The following is a 14,738-nucleotide window of genomic DNA, read 5'->3' on the forward strand; positions in this document are numbered from 1 at the left end:
GCTGCTCCCCATACCGCCCCGGCAGCCACCCTTGTCCCCGCTGCTCCCCACGCCGCCCCGGCAGCCACCCCTGCCCCCGCTGCTCCCCACGCCGCCCCGGCAGCCACCCTTGTCCCCGCTGCTCCCCACACTGCCCCGGCAGCCACCCCTGCCCCCACTGCTCCCCACGCCGCCCCAGCAGCCACCCTTGTCCCCGCTGCTCCCCACACCGCCCCGGCAGCCACCCCTGCCCCCACTGCTCCCCACGCCGCCCCAGCAGCCACCCCTGCCCCTGCTGCTCCCCACGCCGCCCCAGCAGCCACCCTTGTCCCCGCTGCTCCCCACACTGCCCCGGCAGCCACCCCTGCCCCTGCTGCTCCCTACACTGCCCCGGCAGCCACCCTTGTCCCCGCTGCTCCCCACGCCGCCCTGGCAGCCACCCCTGCCCCCGCTGCTCCCCACACTGCCCCGGCAGCCACCCCTGCCCCTGCTGCTCCCCACGCCGCCCCAGCAGCCACCCCTGCCCCCGCTGCTCCCCACGCCGCCCCGGCAGCCACCCCTGCCCCCGCTGCTCCCCACGCCGCCCCAGCAGCCACCCTTGTCCCCGCTGCTCCCCACACCGCCCCGGCAGCCACTCGCGGCTTTACTGTCTCCGTGGTTTTGCCTTTTCCAGGATCTGAGGACCACAGGCTTTCCAGGTCGAGGAATTCCACGCCGAACACACAACCCAGATCTCTGCACACCTTCTCCTGGCTTCAAGCTCGTTTCTTTCTAGCTGATGAAACGTGCATTTTCCAACAAGGCCATCAGAGGGTGCACGATTTCCCACGTGCAAGCAAGAAGAACTCGGCTCAGAACGGTTCCGGTGTGGGAAGGAGGACTGGCACCTGGGAGCTGTGCCGGCACAAACTTGGCAGAGCCGCCCCGCCCTGCCCGCCTGCCCCCCATTCCAGAAGTCCGTTCCTCACACAGCCTCGTCTGGGTCTGGGGTCTGGGGGTCGTCTGTATCGTCTGTTGGCCACTGTGTCAGTGCTTTTCAGGGAGAGCGCAGCTGGGCGATGCTCCCTGGAACTCTGCAGGGATGACGATGGCTCCTGCTCTCAGACATGGAGGACGCCCCTGGATGGCTCCTGCTCTCAGACATGGAGGACGCCCCTGGGTGCACTCGGGGCTGCCACGGGGCCTGGGGGAACCTGAGCTGTGTGCCTGGACTGCTCCCAGACGCTCTCTGCGTACTGTGTCTCTACAGGCTGGAGAGGACGTGCAGGCGCGGCTGTCACTCACACCATGTGCGCTTGAGAGGAACCGGCTCTGGGTGCCTGCTTAGCCGGTTAGCAAACTTCCCGCCAGTCCTTCAACTCAGCTCCGGGGTGCTCCTCTCACGCCAATGGAGCCCTGCACTTCCCTCCCCTCCCCTCCCCTCTCCTCCCTCCCTCCCTTCCTTCCTTTCTTTCCTTTAGTTATTTTGTACTTGGAAGTTACATAGAGAGGGAGAGATGGGGCGGGAGAGAGCTCTTCCATCCACTGCTTCGCTCCACAACTCACTGCAACAGACGGGGCCAGTCAGGCAGAAGCCAGGGGCCAGGAGCTTCATCCAGGTCCCCCAAGCCGGTCCAGGGGCCCAAGCACTTGGGCCATCTTCTGCTGCTTTCCCAGGTGCATTAGCAGGGAGCTGGATAGGAAGTGGAGCAGCCGGGACTTGAACTGGTGCCCATATGGGATGTCGGCATCACAGGCGGTGGCTTTACCTGCTACGGCACAGTGCCAGCCCCACTCAATCAGTTACAGTCACCTGGAATTTCTCTGTTTTAGGAGAATTTATCAGATTCCAGGTGTCATAGCAGCACTCAGTGTCTATTGTTGTCATCGTGGCACAGAATTCTGTGACCGCGAGGGGTTTTCTGCAGCGTCGCCCTTATGTTGTCGCCACTGCTTTGTCTCCTCGCTGGCTCCTCCCTGTTTCGTGGCTGGTCTCCTCGTGTACTATATTCATTTTCTGAAGCTTTGGTTCCTAGCCAGTCACCTCCCCCATCACGCACTAGAATTAATAATATGTCAGGATTTAACATCAGATTCTAGTACCGCCTGGTGTGCAAAAAATGTCACTTATTTCCATCCCCAGCGATGTACTCCTTGTCATAGAGCTGCCTCGGCAGATGCCAGCAGGCAGTAGGGGGCAGGGCGTGGGGGGCAGGGCCGGGGGGGCAGGGCAGGGCGTCAGGGGCAGGGTGCGGGGGGAGGGCAGGGCGCGTTGTGGGGGAGGTAGGGTGCTGGGTGGATGGTGGGGCGCGGGAGGGACAGGGATTGGGGGCAGGGTGCAGGGGAGGGGAAGGGCGGGGGTGTTGGGTGTGTGGGAGGGTAGGGGGCGAGGTGGGGGCAGAGTGTGGGCAGGGTACACAGCATGTGCAGGTCGGGCTCTCTGGCACCTCCGCTGTTCCTTGTAGAGTGGAGAGGCTGCTTTGGAAGGATCCCTCTCTCCTGGGGACCTGCTCCGTCCTGCCCTCCCCTGCCTTGCTTGGCTGTGAGATGCTTTGGAGCCACAAGGTGAAGTCTGGGTCTGTGCTGGTTTCTGTGTGCGGGGGTCCGGTCTGCCGAGTGACAAGCCTTGCCTGGCCCTGGTCAGTGTGGTGCGCCGGAGCCTCCTTTGTCTCTGGTTTTGGGGCTGCTACACGCAGCGGTGCCGTTGAGCTGACTGCCGGCTCTGGTGGTCCAGCAGCCTGTGGGCAGCTCCCCCGGCCTTGCTGCCCCCACAGAGACCTCACAAGCCCAACCTGCGCTCAGGGGCCGTGTTGCTCTGATGACGGCTGAAAACAGTATTGCAGGTGAGGGCTCGCAACCCTGCAGTCCGGGTCTGAGGAAGCGAGGGGAAAAGTCGCACCAGGCCGAATCTGCCGGCGTGGCTGGGCGTTCTCTGTGCGGTCCTCTGGACTCTTGTCCTGGCTGGGACCACACCAGAGCGTTCACGTGCACACACATCCCTTCTCTGCTCTCCACAAACGCCGTCCCAGAACGGCTGTGCCTCCTCTGCGGGAATGGGGCATCTGTGACCCACTGCGTTCCCTGGCCTCCTGTTAGGTAAAACTGTGTGCCCCGTGCCAAACCTTGGCTGAATCCAGGTCTCAAGTGTAGCTTGTGTTGGACTGGGGCCGACGCTGTAGTGTAGTGGGTAAAGCCACTGCCTGCAGAGCCAGCATCCCATATGAGCGCCGGTTCGAGTCCCAGCTGCTCCACTTCTGATCCAGCTCTCTGCTGTGGCCTGGGAAATCAATGGAGGATGGCCCAGGTGTTTGGGTCACTGCACCCACATGAGAGACCTGGAAGAAGCTCTGGCTATTGGCTTCAGACCAGCCCAGCTCAGCAGTTCTAGCCATCTGGGGAGTGAACCGATGGAAGATTCCTTCTCTCTCTCTCTCTCTCTCTCTCTCCCCTTCAAATAAATAAATCTTTTTTTTTTTTAAAGAGATTGTTTTTCATTTGTTTGCCTTCTAATTTCAAAATCCCTTTCGCTCTTGACAAAGGCCGACTTCCCGTAAGAGCCCGGGTTGTTCTAAACAATGGCTCTGCTCTCTCAGCAGAGTGCGTGCTGTGGGTGAGCAGGCCACAGCCACAGGGTCCGCGGCACTCGAAGGTGCCTCCGGGGGAACATTTATACAGCAGCTTCCTCGTATGTCCCATTCCGAGTATCCTCGGTGCCTGGGCGTTAACTGGCGTCCCCAGCTGTGACTGCGGCTCCCCTGGGAGCTGTCTGAACATGTGCTCCTGATGGCTGAGAACCTGCACAGAAGGCCCCGTGGCTCAGAGCAGGGGGTGGGGTCCCTGTGCAGGGCGACCCCCACTGTGAAGTGGCCGAGTCAGACCGGGGTCTTTTTTTTTGGCAGGCAGAGTGGACAGTGAGAGAGAGAGAGACAGAGAGAAAGGTCTTCCTTTACCATTGGTTCACCCTCCATTGCGGCTGGCGCACCGAGCTGATTTGAAGCCAGGAGCCAGGTGCTTCTCCTGGTCTCCCATGGGGTGCAGGGCCCAAGGACTTGGGCCATCCTCCACTGCACTCCCAGGCCACAGCAGAGAGCTGGCCTGGAAGAGGGGCAACCGGGATAGAATCCGGCACCCCAACTGGGACTAGAACCCGGGGTGCCGGCGCCGCAGGCGGAGGATTAGCCTATTGAGCCGCAGCACCAGCCAGACCGGGATCTTAAACAAGGCGTTCTGCAGGGGACCCCTGCCACCTTCCTCCCCTGCCCCCAGAGCAAACAGCTAAGTTGATGGGCTGTGGCAGGTGGGGCGTGGCCCCCCACAGATGCCGCTGATCCCTGTGGCTTCAGCCTGATTTCCAAGATGCTTCTCACGGCTCGGTGGCTTCGTCTCGGCTGTCCTGCTGCTTCCAGTGGGGGTGCAGTAAGGAAGAAGGGATGGATGAGAAGGTGGGGTCCACGGAGAAACCAGCTCCCCCTCAGGGCGAGTCCCAGGAGTTGCCACGTGACTCCCCCGCCCCCCGCATGTCCCTGGGCAGAATGGACTCCATGGCTATTCCACGCTATGAGGAAGTCACGTGCCCAGGTATGGAAGGGGGGGGGACTGGTTTTGGGAGGGACACCCAGCAGCCACGACCGGAGCCGAGAAGAGAGAGTCCTGTGTGGCGGGCAGGGTACGCTCACTGCAGCTTTAAGCTCACGCTGGATGGAGCTCCTGGGCAGGTGTCTGGTCTCCTGGGTGTGCAGAGGGGTTGCTTGCTTGGATATGAATCCTACTTGTCCGCTTGCTCTTACCAGCTACGTTAGCATCACCCAAGGGACACGGCCATCACTGTTTTGCGTGCGTTCTCTGTGAGCTGCTCGTTTCAGCATCTGAAGAGAGGGAATTCTAAACCCGGACTTGCAGGCATTCACAGAATGATAGAGAGGTCTCCCGTGGGACACGGGCTCTGGAAACGCCCACCGGAGCCCTGAGCTAGGAACGGGTCCCTCGGGGAGGGGATTGGCAGACATGCGTGCTTGTGTCGGAGGTGGCTGCCTCTGCTCTCCCTCCACGGCTCTTCCAGAAGCTCCCCCGCCCACAGGAACCAAGCCCGTGGGCCACAGGACTCAGCACTGAGAGACAGACCCAGCGCCATGAGACGGGACCCAGCGCCGAGAGACAGGACCCAGCACCATGACAGGGGACCTAGCGCTGAGAGATGGGACCCAGCACCATGACAGGGGACCTAGCGCTGAGAGACAGGACCCAGCACCATGATACGGGACCTAGCGCCGCGAGACGGGACCCAGCGCCATGAGACGGGACCCAGCGCCATGATACGGGACCTAGCGCCGAGAGACGGGACTTGTCCCCGGAGCCCTCTGCTGCATTGCAGCTGCCAGCGGCAGGTGCATCCTCCCAGGGTCAGCTCTCCGCTGTCCACCTGTTGCTCGTCTTTGGGTCCACAGTGGAGCCCGAGCAGGACAAATGGATCCTTATTCTCTCACGTCCCAGTCACAGTCCTGAGTTTGGAAAACGCCACTGAAGCTGTGTGCCCGTCATTAGCCATCTTGGTTACTGATCCACGCGCCCATGTTGGCCTGCACTTTGCAGGTCACCTGGCCACCGGCACCTGTCTAGGTTCAACAGTGCTGGGAGGAGTGGAGAGGTCTAGCTTCTTCCTGTCTGTCCCTTCCAGTGCCACCTCAGGGCTTGAGGTAGGGCTGCTCCCCCTATGGCCGAGGACCTACTAGGCGACATCATGCTGCGGCCCCACACAGACTGGGGGAGGGGTCCCACTTCCCCCCAGATGACCTCAGCTCCGGCCTCTGGGAATGCCACTTTCTTGCTTTGTCGCTCCAGACCCAGGGTGGACTTCTGCTCAGGGACTGCTCTTTCTTAATCTTTTGATGCCTGTGTAAGTCGTTCCTGTTATCAGAATGTCGAGCTGCAGTGGGAGAACCCCCAGTTCACCCTAGGGTTACAGCTCTCGTCTCTCGATCACTGTTCTGGTTATGCAATGTAGACCCAGGTGCTTGACTCTTGAGGATCAAACAACTACAAGACTCGTCCCGTCCTGGTGTCCCTGGGAGCTGGAGACACTCTGCTTGTCTCGCCTGGAGCTCCCGTGTGCCACGCCATCCCCCCATCTCGTGCAAGCGGCCGGCGGGAGACCAGGCTGCGGAAGTACAAGCCACTCAGACCTCGAAGCTGCTCCCGTGCCCAATGGAACAGCTCCTGAGATGAGCTGAGGGGAAGGAGATCAAGCCGGGGCCTCATAAGCAGAGAGTTTGCACCATAGACGGGTGGGTGCTGGCAGGGAATCCCCCATGCGAGGAGCGCTCCAGGCCATCTGTTCTCTTGCGTGGTTCAGGAGGAAGCATTGTGGCCATGGTGCCTTCTGCGGTGACTCGCTGCAGTGGCTTGGGGCTTGGCTGCTTAGGAAGGGACTGGGACTGACCCAGGTTGGAAGATGGGTCACAAGGAAGCATGGAGAGGGCGCAGACTGAGGCCCCTCATCTCCTGAATGTGGTCTCCAGAGGGCGCCCGCTGAAGGGAGGGCTGGAGATGATCAGCTACCACCTCGATGTTCTGTGGTCGTGTCAGCCTCCTCCCAAACCAGCCCAGAGCTTGCCCGGCCATCTCATGTACGCAGTGGCCACAGCAGTAGTGGACACGGCCCAGGGTCTGACCCCGCACCAAGGCTGATCTGGCTCCCGGAGCTGCGGGGAGCCCCAGCTGCTCCCTGCAGGGCAGGTGCTGTGTGGTGGACACCCGCTGGGTTCCACAGAACTCCGGCAGGAAGGGGCAGATGTCGCGAGGGGTGAGGGGGAGCCCCGGCACAGGTGGAGCTGGGCCAGGGGTGAGGGGGGCCCCAGCACAGGCGGAGCTGGGCCAGGGGTGAGGGGGGGCCCCAGCACAGGCGGAGCTGGGCCAGGGCAGGCTGAAGCAACCATGTGTTCTAGACATCGACTCACCCGCCCTGCTCCCGGGGTCACTGTCAAGGGCGTACTCAACCTCACGGGTTCCTGGTCGTCCTGTTCCTGATGCGCAGCGGGAGCCGAGGGCCTCAGCGCCTTGCACACAGCCCAGCGGTGGAGCAGTAGACAGCCGTGCTCTGGGGAGAGCGCGGTGCCGATCCTCCCTCCCTGCTGGGGTACACGGCTTGGGGGCGCTTCCACTGACCGCTGAGGTGAGAGTACTCCTCACTGCTCAGGTTAGTGACCCACTCGGGAACTTTCGTCCTACACCCGAGGCTGTGACCTAGCCGTCCTAATTCCCAAAGGGAGGGTGCTCCTGCCAGGGGACAGAACAGCGGCTCCCCCGAACTGGAAGTTGAGATGCAGCCTGGATATCTGTGGGTTCCTTGTGCCACTGATCCAGCACCTACAGAAGAAACATCGGATCTTACCCAGGAGAGGCTGGGCTGCTGCTCGCCGGTGGGGCCCCGGAGCTCTGTGTTCCGGACCCTGGGGGTTCCCTGGGGTGCTCTTTAAACCTCCATGTTCCACAACAGCCCGCCTTCCTCGGCTCCACTCCCGAGTGGTCTTCCAGATGTTCTGGGAGGGGCAGGCATGGCAACGTCTTCTCCACTCCTCTGATGTCACTCGCCCCTCTGACTTAAACGCTTTGTGCTGCATTTAAAAAACAACCTGTTGTTGACAAGTATCAGGCACTTGGCTTAGCTGTGAAAGTTCTTCCATCAAAGATGCCTCAGTTGTAAGATCATTCTAGAAACAATATTTTATGTGTGGAATCCCTCCCAGTGCTCTCCCCCCAAAGCAGATAAACACACAGAGACACACACATACATACACATACATACACATGCACACACAGACACACATATATACATAGACACATGAACACACACGAACACAGACATGCACACATACACAGACACACATGTACATACACAGACACACAGAGACACATATGCACACACAGATGTACACACATACATGCATACACAGCCATAGCCACACAGAGACACATACATGCACACACACAGACACATATACACACGTGCGCACACACACCAGGTGCACTGAGAACACACTGCGGGCGCATGGTCCCAGTTACCTGGAACCAGCCCCTGCTCCTGCCTATGGCACTCAGATGAGCAAAGCCCTGCAAGAAATACCTGGGGGGCAGAGCCCAGGTGGCCCCCGTGTTCCACCTGAGAAGCCCTAGGGCTACAGGAGAAGGAGCGTGCTATGGCCAGTGGTGAGGCGACGGCAGGGAGCTCCAGCTCCGTGGCCCGTGGCAGCCTGGCCCGTGAATTCCTGGGCAGCGCTATCTGCTGAATTTCTTGCTAACGGCCACGCCCGTGGGTAGGAGGCGTGGACTCCGGGGATGGTCGTCATCTCTTGCTGGACGTCATCATCTTCCAGAAGCGTCAGGCAAGCCGCTTAATTACAACTCTCCAGTCCGCATGCGAATTAGTCATCACGGCGATCGTTATACAGACGAAGAAAATGACACCCAGAGCGATTAGCAAGCGGCCCAAGGTCAGACAGCAGGTACATGCCGGACACAAAACCCAGGGCTGCCAATCCCCAACCCTGCGCCTTCCTGGAATGCTCTGGAGACGAGAACAGAAAGGACCACCGAGCTTGCACTGGGACAGGTGCTCCCGACGGAGTCTGGGGAAGGTTAGGCTGAAGCCATAGCAGCATGCCCGTCAATCAGGATGCTCTGTGAGGGCTTTAAAATGTGGGGATACAACTGATGCCGGCAGAAAACTCTGGTCATACACAGAATGTTCCTCGTTCTTCACACACAATCTTGGAAACAGGAGCTTAAAAGGAAAGGATGTGTTGGCTGGCACCGCAGCTCACTAGGCTAATCCTCCACCTGTGGCACCGGCACCCCGGGTTCTAGTCCCAGTCGGGGCGCTGGATTCTGTCCCGGTTGCTCCTCTTCCAGGCCAGCTCTCTGCTGTGGCCCGGGAAGGCAGTGGAGGATGGCCCAAGTGCTTGGGCCCTGCACCCACATGGGAGACCAGGAGAAGCACCTGGCTCCTGGCTTCGGACCAGCACAGGGTGCTGGCCGTAGCAGCCATTTGGGGAGTGAACCAACGGAAGGAAGACCTTTTTCTCTGTCTCTCTCTCTTTGTCTAACTCTGCCTGTAAAAAAAAAAAAAAAAGAAGAAGAAGTAAAGGATGTGTTTGCCTAGAGAAACCTGGGCTGGTCCCCCACGTGGAACCATTCCTGAGCAGGTTGCCGCTTGCGGTCTAGGCCTCTGGCCCACCTGCCCACAGGGCAGACCCCTGCCCTCAGTGCACTCTCTCTGGGTGCTGATGCTTGCAGGGGAGCTGCAGGGTGGGGCTGTGCCCTGGGCTACCTTGCCCCCCCCGCCCCGGCTGAGTGACGCCCCTGGCTGAGTGACGCCCCCTGCAGGTGGAGACACCGGGGACTTCCCTGGGCAGAGAATCCTAACTACTTGGCAGTGAAAGTACCAGCCAGGACCTTGCTATGGCCCGAGGGTTCGAGGGCACCCCCACCCTCCATATTCCTGTGTGGAAATGCGATGGCCAGTGGGAGACTCTGGAGGGAGGGAAGGTCCTTGGGAGGGGTTAGGCCATGGGGTGGGGCCTTCACGGGTGGGGTTTGTGCCCTCAGGGGAGAGGCCCCAGAGAGCTGCCCAGCCCCTTGCTGCACGAGAGGGGGACACGGCAGACACAGCACCGGCCGGAGCCTTCATTGTGGAATCCTCACCTGCAGAATTGGAGGGAACACACTCCTGCCAGGTTTGCGGGCCACAGCAGCCTGGAGAGACCGAGCCGACCCTCAGGGCCAGCCTCGGCACAAGGCACAAGTGTCCACCTGCGTCTGTGGCTTGCTGTGTGCGCGATGCCTCTGTCTGTGTGAACACGACTTCCCCGCTCTCCTCCGGTTTGCATTCACACAGAACGCACACGCGGAGGACTCAAACCCTGGAGGTCTCACCACCGTGTCCCTGTGTCCACATGGCCAGAGCTGGGCCAATCCAAAGCTGGGACCCAGGAGCTTCTTCTGCGTCTCCCATGCAGGTACAGGGGCCCAAGGACTTGGGCCGTCTTCCACAGCAGAGAGCTGGATCAGAAGTGGAGCAGCTGGGACATGAACACGCACCCAGTGGATGCTGGTGCTGCAGGCGGAGGCTCAGCCCACTGTGCCACGTGCCCGCCCCTCAGATTCACTCTCCTAAGACTCTGAAACCCAGACGCAGGCGGCAGAGCTGCACATCCCTGGGCAATGTTTCCGGAAGCCACTGTGGTCCTGGAACTTGGGCTTCAGTTCTTCCGTGGCTTCACGGCTCAGTTCTCCCTTTCTGCTCCATCTTCTCCAAAACTTTGCAGAACGCCCTCCCCTTGAAATTAAAGAAATGAAACAAAGGTGGAGCAAGACGTCTAATTTTAGAATTCAGCAGGAGACAGGGCTGAAATGCCTTTGTGTTCAGGGGCCGTGTGCTCAGAGCAGGGGACGGGGGCGCCGTCCTCCGGTCGGGGCCGCGTGCTCAGGGCTCAGGGCAGGGGACGGGGGCGCCGTCCTCCGGTCCGGGCCGCGTGCTCAGGGCAGGGGACGGGGGCGCTGTCCTCTGGTCAGGGCCGTGTGCTCAGAGCAGGGGACGGGGGCGCCGTCCTCCGGTCGGGGCCGCGTGCTCAGGGCTCAGGGCAGGGGACGGGGGCGCTGTCCTCTGGTCAGGGCCGTGTGCTCAGAGCAGGGGACGGGGGCGCCGTCCTCCGGTCGGGGCCGCGCGCTCAGGGCAGGGGACGGGGGCGCCGTCCTCTGGTCAGGGCCGTGTGCTCAGGGCAGGGGATGGACCGCTCTCCTTTCCCATCAGCTGGTTCTCCTGGGTGCGGAGGTGGAGCCCTCCCTCCCCTATCACCACCGCTCCTGGGCTTCCTTTGGCCCCGAGACGTCAGCTCTTTACTTGGCTCTTCTTTACGTCATTCAGAGTTGGGTTGGGCTGTGGCTAAAAGCAAAATATAACAGAGAGGTTTGTGAAATAAGAAGTTCATCTTCAGTGGGACCGGAAGCACAGGAGATCTCAGGGTGTGGCTCACTGGCGCTGTTCAAACCCAGGCACTCCTGGGTTCTCGGGCTCCTGGGTTCCTGGCTTGTGCCTCTATCCAAGGCTACAAAACAGCTGCTGAATCTCTGGGCATCCAGCCAGCAAGACAGAGACGAAGGGAAGAGGCAGCAGCTACAGCTTTCCGTTTGTCTCAGTGGCCGGGACTACTTTCCTTACAAAGCCTGGAGAATTAATTAAGAACAGGGCTGGATGGTGCTGAGTGGAGCAACTCTGTCTCCTGGAGCCTTAGAGAACAATCGAGAAATAGGGGCTTGCCCTGTGGCATCGTGGATGAAGATGCCCCCGTGGTGCCGGCATCCCATATGGGCACTGGTTCGAATCCCAGCTGCTCCACCTCTGATCCAGCTCCCTGCTGGTGCACACAGAAGGTGCTTGGGCCCCTGCACCCACGTGGGAGACACCAGAAGAAGCTCCTGGCTTTGCTTTGGCCTGGCTCTGGCTGTTGTGGCCATTTGGGGAGTGGATCTCTCTCTCCCCCTCTCTCTGTAACTCTGCCTTTCAAATAAATAAATAAAAATTAAAAACTTAGAAATAAGTTTCGGTTGTACATGCCCCAGCACAATTCTCTGGTTTCCTGGACCGAAGTTCAATCTTACAATTAGGTCTCCCCTCACTGCCACCTGTTTCCTGCTGCCCCGGGACGTCCGACTCTACCCGGCAGCTCAGTGTGTGTGTGTGTGTGTGTGTGTTCATGTGTGTGTTCCATTTCTATACGAGCAGTAACTTACATGGAAAAGAATGGACAGACAGGTTTCCATATCCCCCACCCCACCCCGTGCCCTGTCCCAGACACCATCATTACTTGCAACTTCCGGGGGATCCTTCCAGAAGGGGTCAGGCACTGCGCATTTCACAGGCAGTCTGGCACCTTTGCCACAGACAAAGGAGGACGTTAACCTCTCCCGATGGCTGTGTGTCTTCCTACTTCCTGCCTCAGCTAACCCCTGCGATGCCTCTCGGAACACCTCCCACTGGGGAATCTGCGAATAGCAGAGTCCGGAGCTCTCCGTCCTGGAGGCCTGGAGCTCCCAGGTCCGGGGCCAGCTGCTGGGGTCTGTTTCCTGCTGCTTCGTGGGTGGAGTCTGCCTGTGCCTGCCGTGGTGGGAGGGTGCAGGGGTGGCCAGCCAGGGCCTTTCACAAGGGCTCCCCTGCTGCCTAGGGGTGTGGCTGGCTCCCCACCCGATCACCCCCAAAGGCCCCCCTCTTAGCCCCAGAACCTTGAAGTTTAAGTTCCTGTGCGAATGTGGAGGACATAGGAATGGAGCCCACAGCACTGAATCCAGGAGATGCACACGAGGCCGGAGAGCCGGGGCGGTCGGAGCCGGACGCCAGCCCTGGACGTGGCCGCGGCCACCTCTGCAGGTGCAGCCCTCCTCTCTCCCAGCCCTTCCCCTGCACTGGCACTCAGGACTTTGAGTTACGTTTCCAATGCTCTTCTCACTCCCTCTGCCACCGTCGGCTCCCCATGTCTTCTCTCTCTGCACCAGCGCCCGGCTGGCTCTTCTGTGGCGTGTGCTCAGGGTTGGCAAACCTTGGCCTCTTCCCTTGCAGCCCTCAGAGGAGGGACTGGCACTGAGTCAGTGGTCAGTAAGTGCCTGTTAATTAAATCACCTGGCCTCCCTCCCGACCGCAGCCTGGCGCCCCACAAGCTGCTGCTGCTGCTGGCTCCCCCAGGGCGGCCCCGTTGCTTCCCTGTGGGGTCTCCTGGCCCCTCTCCTGTCTCCTTTCAACCTTGAGCTGCAGCGGGGTCTCTGCACCAGCAGCCCCAGCACTCCCTGAGGGCTCAGCGCCCATCCCAGACCCCCAGACCTGCTGGCCCGGGATCTGCATCTCCTGAGCAGCCTCTGTGGGGACCGGTGCGTCGCTCGTCTGAGAAGCCAGGCCCGCAGGGGATGGTCAGCTGCCTGCGTTCCCCATCACCCCAGCGGTGATGTTGGTGCCTGTGGGGGCTCCGCTTCTCCTGCTGTCCTGAAAAGCCGACGGCGCTGGCCGCTCTGTAGGACAAGCTGGCTGGCCCTTGACGTCCTTCACTTCCGGGGGATTTGTTATCTCGCCGTCAGCTGTGGACCCCGGGAGCGCAGCGGAGCCCCGCTCGGCCCTGCGCCTTCGTCTCTCTGCGCCGCTGGGCTGTGTGCATTTTCACTCAGGACTTTGAGTCACGGTTTAAAGGCTCTTTTTCCAGGGCTGATGATCCGCTGCGCCCAAAGCTCCTTACAGACAGGATGGGGCCACACCCCTTAGACACAGCCCGACTGGGGTCCTGGTTCCCACTGGGCGAGTTAGGGAAGGCGTGCACCCGGGAAGGTCCTGCGAGGAGGGGAGGGCGCAGGACAGGCTCCAGGGAGAGCTAAGCCCCCAGACGGCTGCACCGGATCAAAGCTCTCCTGATTCCATGGGGTGCTCTGTACTGTGCACGCCACAGAATCCTCCCAGCTGGGCCCACGTGTGCCCACACATCAGGGCTAGCCTGGGCTGCTCCTGGGCTTGTCCGTGAGGCCACTCGCTGCTCTTGGCTGAAGCCACCTGTGGTCCACACAGGTGATTCTGTGTCACTTTGAGCTTTAATCTCGGTGCTCTTGGTATCCATATGGCTGGCGACATTCAGCAAGCGAGCAGTCAATCTGTCACATGGCTGAGTGTCTCCCTAATGTGACACTTGCTGGTGTGTTAACGAGGGAGAACTCATTACCTTTATGTTCATGCAATTAATAAGGCAAATCATCTGGAATGAGTTAAACAGGACTGAATGAGATGAGAGGACGGCACTGGGTCACTCACCCGGTGTGTAAGAGGCGACGGCTGTGTTGGTTTATTCCCGTTACGGTTGTGTCGGCCGTGTGTGGTTTATCAGGAGAGCGTCAGCCTTCCCGGGGATGGCTTGCAGCAAGTTCCCCGGATCGGCCGTTCCTGTCTGTGTGGTCTCTGTGCGCGGCTGCTGAGGTCATGCTTGGCTGGGAGGAGGTGAAAGGGCGCGGTCTGAGCTGGCGCAGGGACCGTGGTGGCAGGAGAACGTGCAGGCACTGGTAGAGGGAGCGCAGACCGCGACGGGCCAGGTGCTGGGTTTGGTGTGCTCCATACCTTATTCCCAGCCCCCAACAGCCCTGGACGGTGGACACTGCTCCTGCAGACAGGTGCATGTGGCCAAGGTGGCCACCGACCAGTATCCACCCCTTGACTCATCCTTTGTGAATCTGTTACACTTTCTTGTTACTTAAATTTAAGTTGTGTATGGACGCGCCCTCACCTTTAGCACACAGGTTTCTGAAAGCCTGGATTTCACACCTCCGACTCTCGGACATCCTTAGTGCAACTTGAGAACCGAGGAAGTGGTTCTGAAACAGCCACCGAGTCAGGCAGCACTCGGGAAGTGGGCAAGGGAGGGGCTGGGAGGCTGCAGGGGGTGAGAAGGTGATGCCAGGGTGAGGACATGCACGACCCCCGACCAGAGCCCACGAAGCTGCTCCACATGGGTTTGGAACCCACCAACTGGGCTTGGTGTTGGCAGGGGCTGCGCCAACTCTGGAGTGACCCCATGCGCACCTGAGCAGTCTGCAGCAGCTGCCCGCCAGCTAGCATCAGAAGCAGGGCATTCCCTCCTCCTCCGCCTTCGTGTCTGGGGCCGGTGCCTTCTGCTGGGACCGGGAAGAGCCTGGGACATGGCGTCTGCCGAGAGCCAGCCGAGGGCAGAGCCGGGCGGGGCAGCAGAGATGCCGTAAGCTGGGGG

Source organism: Lepus europaeus, chromosome 11, assembly GCF_033115175.1.
Source record: "Lepus europaeus isolate LE1 chromosome 11, mLepTim1.pri, whole genome shotgun sequence".
In the NCBI taxonomy this organism is placed as follows: Eukaryota; Metazoa; Chordata; class Mammalia; order Lagomorpha; family Leporidae; genus Lepus; species Lepus europaeus.